The sequence below is a fragment of the Lonchura striata genome, chromosome 22 (genome assembly GCF_046129695.1).
Source record: "Lonchura striata isolate bLonStr1 chromosome 22, bLonStr1.mat, whole genome shotgun sequence".
Taxonomy (NCBI): Eukaryota; Metazoa; Chordata; class Aves; order Passeriformes; family Estrildidae; genus Lonchura; species Lonchura striata.
The window spans coordinates 2736403-2752547 of NC_134624.1; the positions used below are offsets into that span (position 1 = coordinate 2736403).

The 16145-nt window shown below is 44.1% G+C and overlaps 1 protein-coding gene across 1 annotated transcript in view; it reads right to left on the reverse strand.

The window, feature by feature from the left end:
- PAPPA (pappalysin 1) overlaps positions 1-16145 on the reverse strand; it is a 174752-nt gene that overhangs the window by 84361 nt on the left and 74246 nt on the right. The gene's annotated exons all lie outside the window — the stretch shown is intronic.

The window sequence follows — 16145 nt, forward strand, 5'->3', positions numbered from 1 at the left end:
CACTGCAGAGCAGGCATTGCAGTGCCACTGTGGCAGTGCCAGCTCTCACCATGAGCAGTGGGAAACACTGAGAGCATCACCAACACCTGAGTACTTCAACACCTGAGGAACCAGCCCTGTGCCTCACTGTGTTCAGCCTTGGATACTTCTGTTCCACGTCAGGGATAGCACTACCAGCAAGTCTGTTCATTTAAGGAATTTAAAATACCCTGTTATTCATTATTATTATAAATACTCATTATTTCCTGAGCAGCCCTGAGCTCAATCCAACTGCACCTGGAGCCAGTGGGAATGTGATGATTAGTGTAAGCTGAGGATGTTTCAGTGATGGACAAATAAATTATCCACATCACATATGGGCATTAAAACAGAAGAGTTAAAAAGTTGGTTTCTTCCAGAGCAAAAAATAGGATCCACACCACAGCACAGGATCAGGGTATTAGCATCGAAATATTCACAGAAAGAATTAGCAAACTGTTACATATTTATGCAAAGCCATAATTACCTAAAACCTGTGCAACTGTAAATGAGGAATAATATTTTTTCATATGTAACATGGGAACAATATGATCCTAATAAAAATGTTTAGCTCTTTCACAATGTCTTTTACACCATCAGAACTCAAAACCTTCCTCAAAGAAACTCATTTGTTGTCCTCATTGTGCGGATTTGTAAAGCCATGGAGTGGCCAAGGCAAAATGATTTGCTCAAAGTCATCAATCAGGTTAATTGCAGAGCAGGAAAGGCAGCCCAGCTCTTCCCTAACCCCGCCAGTCCTCTGCTCACTGCACTCACATTGCCCCAATTACTGACAGCAATATACATGGCTTTTTGTCACAGGAACTTGGTCAAAAAGCATCCACTAATGAAGTGTGTACTACGAGGAGATAAATCTACTACACAGAGCAGCAAAGCCATTGAAGTGGATATCAATGAGTTACTGAAATCTTCAGGTTCATGAAGTAAGTATCTCCTTACAACATTCATTAAATTAACAAGCATGACTTAAACTCCAATATCCCACATTATATTTTACAACAAAGCTCTTTCTCATGGGTATAGTGCCTGCAAAAAAAAACTGGCATTGAATGAATTGGACGCCAACAGCACTGGGATCTGACTCTTTGTTACTGCACATGGCAATGGAATGGGAGTACAACTCAGTGGAAGGAAAACAAGCCAGAAAAACTGGCTTTCTCATTCCTTCTGCACCTGAATCCTGTCAGCAACAGTCCGTGGCTCCTATTAGCTAAATTTGAGAGTTTATGTAGCACAAACAGTATCTTAATTCACCTACAGGCTGGGGAAGATGTCTACCCAGATATTGGTAAGACTGTTTATTCAATCAAAGTGAAAAGTTTCAAACTTCTGCCCCTTGGGACTTGTTTAAAGCAACTGTTTTTCTGGGGGGAAAAATTATAGGAAGTAACTAAAGTGGCCAAACACACGGTGTAGTAAAATAATGAGGGTTTTCCTCTAGATTTCACTCCCAGATAAATCCACTTACTAAGATGTGAGGTTTTCATATATACTGATGAAATCAAAGCAGAGCCAAGCTTTGATTATTAAAGAGCAGTTATTTCTCAAGTTCTGTCTCAAAACCATTTGTAAAATATTTAAGATTAACAAGCACACTTGCAGAAATGTGGATTTTGTCACTGGGGATTTGCTAACCACAAAAAAAAAAAAGAGATTCAATTTATTGAAAATGGTAACAAATGAACAGTTGGGGCAGCTGCAAAATAAATAAGGCCATGCTGCTTTCTGATGCACTGAGATTGCAGTCCTGAGTGCAAAATAGGAGTTTGCAGATTCTGATTTTTGGTGTGATTTCCCCCAGTAATCCTTCCCCTCATCCTCCAGGTGATGAGGCAGGCTGAGAGCAGTGAGTGTGCCTTGCACATGGGTTTTACTGGAGGGAAGTATTTGTGTGCACATGTAAGTAAAGGGACAACAGGAAAAGCTCACACTTGTTTGGAAGTTTGCAGAATACAGAGGAGGAAAACCTAGAATCAAATCAAGCACAAGAGAGAATGTGGTGGTTATGAATTATGAGGTGGCTGGAGATGAATGTGTACATGGGTGAATAAGACAGAAAACTGGAAATGAAAGTTATTAGGTGGGGAGAACTCTGACCTATTTAATTGTATGGATTAGCAATGGAAAACTTTGTATGGAGTACATTGGCTCCTGGCTTTGTGGCACTGGGCTGTGCTCTAACCCTGTCACCTGATGCACATCAGGGAGGGGAGATACCCAGCTGCAACCTGCTCAAAGATGGAATGCTCTTGGAACCTTGTGTTGTGATAGGAAAATGACCCTTCAAATTTAGTGACACAAAAAATCCCCTAACCAAACCCATTTATTCTCCAAAAAGAAGGTGAACAAAATCTCTGCCTCCTTGCACATTATTTACACAGTCTGGTTCCCCTTATTCCTCTGCAGTTTGGGTAGAAAATAAGAGCTGTTAAGTTATTCATGCTCATGACACCCCAATATCCTTGTCTTAGGTTAAAATACAAAGAAAGTGAAGACAAATGTCTGGAGACATGTAGTCCCTGTAGAGCAATGGAAGGTCTCCAGAGAGGCCAATCCTCCCCATCCTCACCCCAAATCCCCTTCTGAGCAACCTGAAGCTTCACAGTCTTCCCTGCATTGGGGAACAGCAGGGGAACCCCCGGGTGTAACATCCAGGGCAGCACCAATGAACCAGCTGTGCCCAGAGGAGCTCAGAAATGGGATGCCTGCTCCAGAAGGGCTTTTTAGCACCACACACACAGAGCTGGAGATGTGACTGGACTGGAACATCAAAAAATCACCTCAGAAACTCAAAACTGAAGCCATAATGCTTTCAACTAACCCTGGCCTGCCACAATGAGTGACAAAAAGCTGACTGAGATGCATGTGGCATCTCATGATTCAACAACTGTAACGTGGGATATTTACATCCTCCTGAACTGTTAAATGTGTCATATTGGCAGCAACTGAGAGTTTCAGCATTTCTTCACAGTGCCCACATTTTGGAGAAATATAGCTGCTAAAGGGATGATATTTGCAATACTCCAGGCAGTAATCCAGTCCCATAGTGAGGGAGGGAGGAATGCAAGAACAGGGAAGGGAAGGATTGATTCCCTTTCTATAGCTGTAGGATACCAAGGTTGATACTACAGACTGTATCTGGAGATGTCAGCAAGACAAGCTGTGCTCCAAGTGCTGATGAAGGTGTGAGTTTTGACCATTTATTTTCTCTCCCACCTTCCCTGGGAGCTGGTGGCACAGTGACAGGGACAAGGGGCATTTCCACTCCTCTGCTGGGCAGGACCCCACACACAATGACTCTGTGAGATGCAACTTAAGGAAGTGAGGGAGAAGAACATCTTTAACATCAAGGATGTGAACAAACACTCTTCAAATGTATATCTGTGGTCTTTTAATGACCTTTTCTAGAACTGAGTAAGCCTCATTGATCGCTGCAGCTTCTGCCTGTGGGGAGGCAGCCTTATTAAAAACCTGCTCAAGCCCTCTGCTTAGAGGGGGAATTAGGACGTGCCATGTGAAATACCATGAGGGCAACTTTCCTGTCTGTTGTGGCAAGTGACAGATCCAGGGTCATGGGTATAGAACCCTCTAATTCTTTTCCTGTTTTTACTGGGGAGGCTGGGAATTTGAGTTAATCTTGCTCTGTCTCTCCCCTCCAGGCCAGGGACCTCTGCTCTCAGTTTGGGTGTTCCTGGAAAACTTAATGGGAAAAGTTATACCTGTGGGAAGTTGTTTTTTACCCAGACCAAGGTGGGTTTAAAGGATCACTGAATTTACAGAAGAAACACTCACGCTCTTGAGTTCCAGCAGACCTGCAAGGGCTGACACTGCCCCAGCCACATCTGCTCTGTGCAGGCTGTAAGATTTCAGCATCTGAGAATACACCTGAGATGCAGTGAAAGCATTGAAGGAAAGCAAACATCCAATGCCTCTTTTCCTACTACCACGGCATATATGTTTTTTCCTACTACCAATAACAGCAGGAGGGTTTTTTATACAGCAAAGACTTGTTTCCAACAGAATTGAAAATATTCTTAAGGTTGAGCCCAGCTTCTGCCCTATGAAAAGAAAAATGGTCAGACAGCAATGAAAGCAGAGAGTGTTCCTCTTATTTAAGGACAAGATGACACAGGCTTAAGCATCCCCAATTAAATTATGGCTGTCACAGCCAGTGTTGTGTGAAACAGGCAAATTCTACACATGAAGTGTCTTTATGAAAGACCCATTTGTCTTTGACCTTAAACAGCCACCAAGCACTTGAGACAAAAGATGACATTTCCTTGCCATGTCTCTGCAGCCCAGAATGAGCCCTGGTCTGCTGGTGACAGCCCTGTTTCCCTCTAACACTGTCACCTTTGCTCTTCTTCTCTAGCAAGGAAGCCTTGCCGAGCAAAACAGGAAATCTGCTGGCAGCAAACAGCATCAACCCCACATCTTCCCTCGTTGCAATGCTTTAGATCAGCTGCCAGGGTGGACTGGATTACAACCACAAACAGAAGAGCTGACAGTCTACACCATCCCTTGCCCTGTCAGACACAGCCTGGAGCTGTCCAGTCTGTCCCCACATGCTGCTCACAGCCTCCAAAACTGCCAGTTCCAGAGGTCCTGAATTACTCCCAATATCCACGAACACCATGGTGTTTACAGGTTTCACTATCCTCAGGTGCTCCAAAGGCAACTGATAAAGAGTAAGCCAGGGGGATGAGGTCACTTTAGGACAACCCAAACAGATCTGCTCCCCAGCTTCCATTCTTTTCCCCTCATTGCCATTAACTGCACAAATACAATGTTTTCTTCTCCTCTCTCACACGCTCCCCCTTGCTCTGCCGTTTTTTAATAAAAATGGCATGAGAAGCACGGCAGAAGATAATGAAGAGAATTCCTGCCTGGCTCTGCAGTCGGGAGAGAGGAGGGGCGGGATGCTGTAAACACAAGAAGGACGTCAAAAATCCCGAGCTCTTGCACCGGGCTGTTATTTCAGCTGTGGTCCAAGCTCTCCCTGTTTGGATAAGCCCAGCAACATGGCAGGTGCAAAAGCCTCAAAACAACTCTCCTGCCTCTCTCTCCTAGATACTGAGCTGATTCAGAAGACACAAATGCCAAGGAAATAATCTTGGAGTGGCTTTTCCCTCTCTCTCTGTGAGGAGAGAGGTGCTAACATGGCCACAGCTTTGCTCTGTGCCCTCCAGCTTTTTTATTCTTTGTTTACAAGCACAGGATTTGTTTACAAAACAGGGTGGTTGGAGTACTAAATGAACACTCAGGGGCTGGGTGGGAGACTGGGGACTGTATGGTGGATTTCTGCTCCCAAACTCAACCTAAACCTGAACTGGGTGTTTCCAAGGAAGAACCATGGAGCAGCCAATGGCCTGAACAGATTATCCCAGTTGAGCTGGAGATGTTCTGTACCAGCAGGACTCTGTGCTTTCTGAAGCCCAAACTCATCTTTTGATTCTGGCTGTGTCAGAAAGTTTAACTAATGCCTAAACCAGCCACCTTACCCATTTATGCAATAATCCATGGGCTTGGAAGTGAAGTCAGAGGTCAAAGGATCCAATGTATTAGAAAAGGAAAATATCTTTTGATCCTTGGAATATTTCTGGGAACCAAAGCCACCACCAACCCTCATAATCACCACAAATCCAAACTAGGCAATTAGTCTGCAGCTCTGCTCTCGCTGCCATTGGTGTAAATCTCAAGTAACTCAGTAAAACACTGCAGGTTTAAACCATGGCAATTCAGCTGTTCATCTGTCCCTCTGAGGTGCATTTGCCGCTCAGAGCAGCTCCATGCCTGCACAAGGTGCCCTGGGGCAGGATTACATGTTTGCTTGTAGCACCTCTGCTCTGAAACCCAGGTCCTGTTTAGGACCTTAAACACATTTGATTTTGAAATTTTTTACACATACTGCTCTCCTCTATCTTTCAGGCAAGGACTGTTAAGTTTTCTAAGTAGCAAACCTATAGATATGTATGCAACTGATTAGCTCCTGCAGCCTTTGATATAATCCTCCAAGCATTTGCCCTGCTATCAGTTTAAAACACAGTAGCATATTTAAAAAAAAACGAAGTTTGTAGCCAAAGCCTTAAAGATAGTTCTTAAAAAAACCCCAAAAACAACAATGTCAAGAGACGACTTTCTCCTCTCATGTTTAACAACAACAAAAATATGAATTTTTAAGGTGGCTGATATAAATGGACAATCTCACTGAGATTAGGTTACAAATCCTGGGATAAAGTAAATCCTCAAGGCCCTGGGCCTCACATGGGTGTTTGCACTAGACAGGCAATTTCACAGCAGCACACAGGTTAAGTGTCAGAGCACCTGGTTGCTATTAGAAGCAGGGAATGAAGGAAGGAAAAAAATCTGTTGTGTTTTCTTCTTCACTGCTGCACTCAGACCCTGAGCGAGATGGGAGCACTTCTCAGCGTGAGGCTCAGATGTGGCCACCCCAGGAGGGGAGGCTGGTGTGGTTAAGCTGAGGAAGGAAAGACATTAAATGTTTTTTCAAGGGGACAGGAAATGCAGAAAACACTATTTCCACCTGGCAGAAGCTAGAATCTCCCCTGATTTTGAGGGAATGATGCCAGTATCTTCCACCTGAGGACACTGCTGGTGTCCCGGTGCAGCAGGGAGAAAACAGCAATGCAGCCAGCAGGCTGGGACAGGATAACTGCTGTCAGGCTGTCACTGTCACTGAGGAAGCTCTGCCTGTTGCATCTCGCCTCTCTGTGAGCACTGCCTGGTTCCTGACACCCCTCCGTGCAGGACCAGCCTGGTTACACACAGCGCAGGAGAAGTGCCTGATGGACACCCTGCCCACCACACCCTGAGAGACAACCTTTGGATCACCAAAAAGGAGCCAAGTTTTGGATCACCAAAAGGAGCCAAGTTTTGGATCACCAAAAAGGAGCCAATTTCTGATCACCCCTCAACTTTTGGATCACCACTGGGACTGGGAGCCCTTCGGCTGCTGCCCTCAGCCCTGTGCCAGCCCATTGAGTTTGGGCAGAAGTCTCTTCCCAATTTAGGGTGGTCAGCTTGGTAGAATAATCTTCTTTGCCTTCTCTGAATCCAGACCTGACTTCTTGGATTTCTTTTTAACAAGCCTGAGCCAAGACCTGATTTTCAGAACTCAATACCCTCCTGCTTCCCTGTAATCCCACCAAAATGGTGAACAGAGCCATGGGAGCAAACACTCACAGTGTCTGATCCAAAGGCTCCTGGAGCCAGTGGAAGTTATTTTGTGCCTTTTCAGTAGAGCTTAGATTGGGCCCCAAGTGAACACAGATGTTTGCAGTGTTCTCTGGTTTCACATCCACCATCCCACCTCACCAAGACCTATTTTGGGGGTTCCAGGCAGGAGGGCTGTGGCTCTCCTCCTCCTTAGGAGGAGGGAGGGATAATAGACAGGGATGTGCTCCCACACCAAGAGCAGAGCAGAGCACAGACATGGGTGAGGAGATGAGGCAACTCTTCCAGAGGAACATTTTGTCATTTCCCTCCTCAGGGGTTCTGTGTTTTGCCGTAAGCCGCTGCAGATTATGAGAAATCCTACTGGCTGGTCTCCAGTGGGATCTCTAATGGTTTAATAACTGAACATTACTGAACATACTTCCACTACCCTCTTCCTAAAATCCCATCATGAGCTAATTTCCTCTATTGTCATTACATCTGCAACTGGTCTTACAGTTTAAAAAAATGCTGTACCATTGTGAATAAATGATCTGGTTTACTGCACTGGGCTTTCAGTGACTGATAATTTGGGGTATCAAATTCCAGGCACTGTCTCTGAGGTACAATTTGAAAAGAAGAAGGAGCTTTCTTTCCACCTTGCTTTTCCAATCACAAAAGCACCAGGAAAATGATGGAACTGGGATATCAGCACAGAGATGCCCAATGCCACCATTCATTTAAGGAGATCCTGACCAAAAAGACTTAGAGAAGTTTGGGTGAAACAATCACAAGATGGGTGCCTTGGGCCTGCAGCAGGATCAACAGGCTGTATGCCATGCAGTGATACATCTAAAATCATGGAATTCCAGAATGGTTTGGGTTGGAAGAGACCTTAAAATTCACCTTATTTCAACCCTTTGAACTAGACCAGGTTTCTCAGGGCCCTGTCCAACATAGCCTGGACACACTTTTGTCTTGTCTGTCACCGGGTCCCACAAGATACAAGAGACAGCACAGATATTTCAGTCTGACTGCAGCATTCTTTCCAAACCCTTGCCTGCTTGAGTGTAGATTCAAATTTAACAGAGACTTGGAATGCACTTCCTAGGAAAATATATTAAAATAAAATGCCCAGGAAATGATCAGGCCAATAGTTCAGCAAAAGTAGCTGAGAAAAGCTGTATTGGCTGACTGATAAAAAGGTAGGTAACACATTTCTGCTACTTCTGTGGTATTTGAGGCTCACTCCAAGTTTTACAAGAGAGTTATTTTTAAATTGTTGCATAACACATGTCTGTCCAATATTTCTTTCCTCAATCAAGCAAAGAAAATGCATTTGTTATTCCTGGGAGACTTCTGGTGCTTCTTATCTTATTTAGAGCCCAAAATAAAGATGCACACAAGAAGCCAAACATCAGAGAGAAGTTATTATCCATGAGATAATGCACAGCCTAATTTACCACATATCTGAGACTGTTTCACCTGCAATAAATTATTTTACCCAGCAGGAAAAGTCCTGTTTGACCTTCTATTTTTTTTTTTTTTTTCCTGCAGCTAAAAACTCTGCTACTACTTCTAGGTCATGAGTTCAAATTCCACCCTGGCTGGAAGTGATTAAATATATCAATTTCTAATAGTATCTTTTCGGATAATAATAGAACAGCTGGTAATGTTCACTTTTTTAGGGACATTTGCACATGGCTAAGTTCTAGTTCACAGGTTGATCTCTCTACTGTCTCTGTGTATTGCCCAAGAGGTACTTTGGAGATGGGAATCCAATGTAGTAGAAGTCCTTGGGGAGTCCCTGGCTGGAGCAGAGCTGATCCTGAAGCCAAGTGTCACTCCCAGATGGGGCAGTCCCTCTTTCCTGAAATAATTTATTTAGGAGTGGCGGCTGTGGGGCATTTAGAGCAATCCCATCCTTCAGAAATACACCCAGGCTGAAAAATTCCTCTGGGGTGCCTTGTCTTGTGATCACAAAGCCATAAAGATATCAACCCGCCCTCACTACCTTTATTCTTGCATCATGTGCAGCCGAGCCAGAACAGGAGCTACGGATTCTGTCAAGTGCCAGCTTTAGTTACAGCGTTACGTAAGAAACCGCAGCAGCGAGGAACCACAAATCTATCACTACAGCTGGCACCAAACGGCCTCCCTGCACAGGCTTAGTGGGAAAGCTGCCTCCTGAATGGGCACAGAGTGTCAAATTGTTCTTTCTCCTCTCCAGGGCAGGGTTAAAGCAATTTGGCAGAGGGTGGTAAGGGAAAAAATTGCTCTATCTGCTCTGTGTGTGAGGTCAGGAAGCAGGTTTTCTTCTTTTGCAAAGATAACCTGGCACCTTTAATGAAGAAAGCAGGGAAGGAGGAAAGCCATCAGAATGTGGCGTCCAGCTGTCAAATCCCATCAGCCAAGCAGAGATGCATCACCCCTGAGAACAGCAGCACCACTGGCCCCCAACACTTCTTTGGGAGCTCTTTGGATGGAGGCACTCTGCGTATTTCCTCTGAAACACCCAGCACGCCACTGCCAGCTATAAATAATAGCAACCACTACCTCAGGATTTCACAGCACAGCGTGTGAAGGAGAGAGGCAGGAACAGGAGATGGAATAGGAGAGGTTTTCATCTTTTTCCTCTTCCTGGCTCACTGAGCCCTCAGTGCAGAGCAGGGCTGTGTGCTCCTCCCTGGCACAGGGAGCAGCATCAGTCACCCCTGTGCCTCCCTGCCCAGACCCGTGCAAGCCACAGGCGAGGCCCCACTGCTGGGAAAGGAAAGAATTTCCCCGAGGGGTGTTGGCAGTGGAGTTGCTACTACATGGAGGAGTCTCCTTCCCAGAGCACGTCACCTCTGCTAGGGGCAGGTGAACCTCTGAGCTGTTTCCTGATGCTGGGGGGGAAGGTGTGGGACAGGCAGTTCTCCTGTGTTGCTCTGCTCTTTCATCATGGGGGATTTCCAGGTTCAGTAAGCAGGAGCAGCAATCTATACTGGCTGCATGAGGACAGAGTTGATGACACAGCCCAGGCCAGGCATGGCCTCAGAGCAGCACAGGGACAATGCCAGCCCCTTGCTGAGCACCTGTCCTACACCAGCTGCATACCAAACACCACAACTTTGCCAAAACTGACCACAGGCAGCTCCAACACACGCAAAACTCTTCACTGAGAAGGTTTTCATGCAGTGACAGCATGGTCAGTATTCCTGCTGGGAAAGTAGGATCTGCATGGGAAAAATAAAATGTTTACTCCTTAACAAAAGGTCTCTGGATGAAGAACTAGGCAAGTTCTTGAGCCTGAAACTGGAAATTACAGGGGTAAGAGAAACCTGGTGGGACAGAAAGGTGTTTGCTTCTTGGGAAAGCTCAAAATAGCTTTGTCCATGGAAAGCTAGCATGGAAAGCTAATGATAGGGAAGCTCTTAGAAATGAGCAAGAAAGTGTGAATAAGAGTAAATCCGTTCCTGCTGAAGCTTGGTAAAATTGTTTCTACTGGAAAGGAGCTGTAAAATGTGATATAGCCAGGGATCTCTAACCTATTACTAAAGACAAGTGCAATTATGGGAAAGAAACCTCCTAGTTGGAGACGAGTGAAAAATGCTTTTAATAATAGCAGTTCCCTGGTAGTCTGTGAGTGAGAGTGGGCATTAAATACTCAGTGACTCAACAACAGACACACTGTTTTACATCTAGTAGTAGCAATAGTTTGGATAGAAAGATAAATTTGAATGAAAATGGAATTTTTCATTCAGTTATCACTTTGAGGCTGACTAACAAATATTTCCTGAAAAAAAAAAAATCAGAAACCCAAAAGTTCAATTATCCAGAGACATACAGAATTGGTAAATAGGTTCAGTCAATGCAGAGAAAGATGGAGCTATAATGTAGAAATGAATAACTTACAGGTTTGGATGTCTTGAAATGGTCCATATGTTGGTATAAGACAATACTGCACATGTTAGGAGCAGTAAAGTCAGAATAAAGTGGAAACTTTTTATTCCATATTCCAAGTGAGAGGGGAAGAGAGAAGTTAATTGGAAGGTCAGGCTGGATGGAGCTCCTGATGGAGCAACCTGGTCTAGTGAAAGGTGTCCCTGCCCATGGCAGGGGTTAGAATGAGATGATCTTCAAGGTCCCTTTCAATACAATCCATTCCATATTTCTATGATTCTATGATTTATGCAATTGCAAGGCAACTATGAACCATCAGGGGGATGGAAAACCATAGGAGGTCCTTTCACACAACAAGGCAAGGCCTTTCCAGGGTAGCTGGGTACGTGTTGATGCACAAGGACAGCTGGAATGCCACCTACAGTTTTAAAGCCAGCTGAGAATCCAGATGTGTAGCACACCATGGACAACCTTGCAGATAAATCTGGGCATGCAAAGATTTTTCTTAATATTTCAGTCCTATCTTAGATACTCCCCAGTATTTCCTGGCATATTGAGAAAGGTTTGGCATAGTAATGTGGAGGAGGGATGAGCAGAAGATGGGTGATAATATGGGCTTCAGCTTTTGGTGTTGGGAGAAAAACCACCCAGTGATCTGTATCTTGTTTGGGTGGAAATATGGTGTTAATTATCTTCATGACAGATCGATTTGGCAATTCATTTTAGCTGCTTTAGATCATACATTCCACTGGCTGGTAGACCTTCAGAAAAAAAGATAAATAGATCTTTGAGGTGAATGAAGGAATGCCATAATAAGGACAGATACCACTGTGAAGTTTCAGTGTTGCATTCTGTAGGGACTTGGGTTTAGACATCATCAGTATGATATTCATAATTTCCAGTCCCATTCAGCTGGGCCAAGGTTAGGTAAATGCACTTTCCTGCTTGAGTTCAGGGGCTAAAAGGCATACCAATAAGTGACTGTAAGGAAATTACAGGGGCAAGAGAAACCTGGTGGGACAGAAAGATGTTTGCTTCTTAGGGAAGTTCCAAATAGCTTTGTCCATGGAAAAAGAAAATCCTTTGACTTGCTCATTATGAACAGCTATTGCTGATCCTCCAGCATCTCTGCTTGTTCATATTTGTAGGAGCCTTCAGACTAAAGAGTCACTTTCCATTTTACTCAACTTCTCCTCATCTGGGATTTCTGACAAGTCACTGACAATATGCCCCTTCCATCTGGGGACCAGTGACAAATGGTATATTCATCAATAAGGCAAATTTGGAAACAAATTATTGTGTTGGATGAAGTAGAGGGCTAAAGCACGTGAACTGCCAAGGACCCATGAGCAATGAAACGTTAAGGACCCACAAACAGTGCCACAGGAGCCCCCCAGACTCCTGCCATCCTGGGGGTGGCAATTTCTCTGTCATTCTGCAAGCACTCCAAGAAGCCAGAGCGAGATCTTAGTCCACCACCTTGAGGTGTTAAAACAGACTTAAAACCCAAGAAATTACATGGATTTTACAAGTTCAGCACTGAATGGAAGTCCTGATTCTAACAACATATTTTAAAATACTGTACTTGAACAAGAACTGCTGTTTACACAAATGATCAATCCTCTCCAACTATTATCAAGCAACAGAAAAGGTTTATCCATAGAATGTCAGTGCAAAATAGCCAAAACTGAGAAGAAAAACCTATTCCCTGTACAAGAAAATGCAAGCTTCTCTCTCAGTGTTTCTTTTTTGAAGTCTGAATGCAGGATCTCTATGTGTCAGCCCAGTACCAAAGCTCTGGCAGGAATGGCTCAGAATAACATATCACAGGACTGCAAACTGGCTCCTCAGCGAAGCTCAATTCTGCAAACCCAAACCTTGCAGCAGGGCTTCATGCTGAGATTCTTTCTCAGGTTATTTCAGTCAATGTCTTTGTCTTGAAAAAACCCTACTGGTTAACACCACAAAGACAACCTGATCCAGTGCTGTCCACCACACTTTGAGGCTTCTTACAAAGTTTGTGGTAGAAAACTTGGAAAATTTTCCAGCTTTTTGAAAGTTTTTCAGTTAATCTGACAACTTTCCAAAACCAACTTCAGTGTGTCTTGGCTTGGTCTGCCAGAGGGGAACATGTAGAACTTGTAAGAGCACTCTGCTCCTCCCTGTTCACAAACTGGGATACTGGGAGTGCCATGGGGAACAGAGGCTGCTCACCCCAGACTGCCCTGGTGGGGCTGACACCATCCAGAGAGATCTGGGCACCGCCTGCTCACCAAGCTCTTAAAAAATCAGCAGTGATTGCTCCCCAGCACAAGAATCCGAGTGTAAAAAAGCTCCAGGAATGGCAAAGAGCCACTACCTCAATTGCCATTGTGACCATGTCACGCAGTGTTTCTAGAGAGCAGCCTCAGAGCATGTGCACAACCCACACACCGGATTCAATTGTGAGCTGAGACTTTGAGACTTGCAGACGAGGCTCCTTCCTTATCAGTTGCTGTGGTGTGAAGACTCAGCACTTCTATGCTGCACCTGGCCTGACCTCTTTTTCCCCCACTGATTTATTTAGGTGTCTTCTCTTCTCCTAGGCTCTGACTCTCATTTTGTATCCCAGATACCAGCAATTCGGGCTGATCACACACAGTGGAATTGAGTGTATCTTGCCTGGTTTCTGTAAGGCCCAAGGATAAAGTCCTAGATAAGGTCCTGTCCCTCAGAAATTAATGTTTAAGCCTCAACTTGAGCTAAGAGTTGAGATTAAAATTCAGCTTGAGAACAGAAGGTCTGGTATTATTTTGTATTTCTTAATAAAATGTTTCCACTGTTCTAGTTATTTACTCTCCTCTGTGGAGAATCCAGTGCTGACTATGCAAGGGCTATCCATTAAAGGCTATTTCTCCTCTCAGGTTAAAAGGAAGTTCCCTATCTTTGACAGGAAGAAGGTAGAAGAAATTAATTTTTCTTTCAGCATCGCTACACCTGGGGAAAGGATCTTGCTTACAAATAACAGTGCAAGCAAATATTTTCTTTGGGAGAAAAAGAGAAAGTAAAGATCAAGGTCAGAGGAGGCAAGAGTAAAGATATGTGACTGCCTTCAAAATAGCCTTCCACAGAACATGTGGGGGTGTTTTTTTATTTCATACAGAAAACATGCAAGGGCACCAAGGAGGGGCAACTGGCTTGGGGCTCACAGGGAGATAAAGGGGCTGCAAAGTCTGTCTGCACAAATATGCTGAATTCCAGTGGTGCAGAATGAGGTAAACAGGCAGATGTGAACAGGGAGAGAGACAGCATTTACCTCTACACACATTCATAAATAGGACCATGGCCCAGTGCCTCTGTCCCTGAATTCCCTTGTCCTTTCCTTCCTGCTTAGGGAGTGCAAAGACTCTGGCTAATCTTTGCACAAGGTTTCAGTGGAAAATTCATATTGTTTTTGCCTCTACCAGAAAACCACAACCCTATGCAGGGTTTCAAGGAGTTTTCTGTGTCTCAAGGCACAGTCCAGCAGTAGCCTCTGGATCTCCCCATCACCAGGAGATACAGATCAGTGCTGTGCCTGGATGATATAATAAAAAATTCCTCTCACTTCTCAAAAGTTCAAACACATGCAGAAGTCTTGAGTCATACAATCACAGAATGGTTTAAAGACCATCTTACTCCAAAGTCCCTGCCATGGCAGGGACACCTCCCACTGCCCCAGGCTGCTCCCAGCCCTGTCCAGCCTGGCCCTGGGCACTGCCAGGGATCCAGGGGCAGCCACAGCTGCTCTGGGCACCTGTGCCAGGGCCTCACACCCTCATTCAGCCAAAACAGTCTCAAAGCCAACGAGTGCTCAAGATTCTGCATATATACTCACCCAGTGACTAAAACTTTATTTCCCAAGTGTCAGAGCTCACTGGAAGGATTTTCCCTCTGGTCTCTGGTAAGACACAGAAGTGAGCCCAGCTAACCTGGAGCGTTAGGATGGGATTTGGTTGTGAGGTTGGCTGTGCGAGCTTCCAGGAGCATCCATTTCTGTCCACTAATCACAAGTGGAACTCAGAAAGACTAAATTAAATGTTCTGTCTGATTTTTAGCTGTCTGTGTAACTACCTGAGACATAAAGACAGGGACAGTGCTGTTACCCAATGTGATTTAATCAATGACCCTCAGGAAAACTGCCATTAATTCCTGGCTACTGATTTGATTCTTAGAGCACTCCTCCACTTCAGCTTGCTGAAGCTAGAAGTGACACACAAAATCATAATAAAAGGCAAAGAAATAGGACTCAGAAGGCAAGTTGTGTTTTGGGTTTCTCTTTTTTCTTTCATATTGTGTTATGAAGTCAAAACTGGACCTGTTTCTGTGGGAACTTGTGCTAAGGTATGCAAATATTTCATACCAAACCAATCCCATTTTCCAATGAGAGTGGGCTAGGTTTCAGGCAAAGATGCTTTCACAGCAAAATCTTGGGAAAATTCACCACTTTCCACATTTCCAATATGCCAGTATCCATCTCATGCTAAGTGCCAGCAATTGTTTGAACAAGGCTACAACCCAAGAAAGCACTTAAGCACATGCTTAACTTTCAGCACATGAGTAATCTTGGTGATGACCTAGGTTTTCTTTTTAGATTCACTATTGTTAGCTAACTTAAATTTTTAAATCTGTAGGGACAATTTTCATCTTCTGAGATGCATAATTGGGCCATGAAAAGGGATGGTAGCTCGTGATTACTGAATTGTTAATTAATCATTTTTATTCTATTTAAATATGCTTTAGAAGACCATAATGATGTATGCTTCCTTGATATTAGCTGTACTAATTAGATCATCTTTTCTAAATTAGAGTGCAGTTTTCTTAGCAGGTTTCCTTTTATCTGGTGTTCATTTTTCAAAAGAAATTCATGTTGTTCCCACAGATGAGTGAATCATTTCCAGGGAATCATGTTATGCAAAAGATATTTTTCTTCCTGGCAAATGTTTATGGGTAGATCACAGATCTCCTTGAAATTAGTAAATATTTTGAACTTTTCTCAACAGTAATGCATCTTTTTACTAGATAACTGT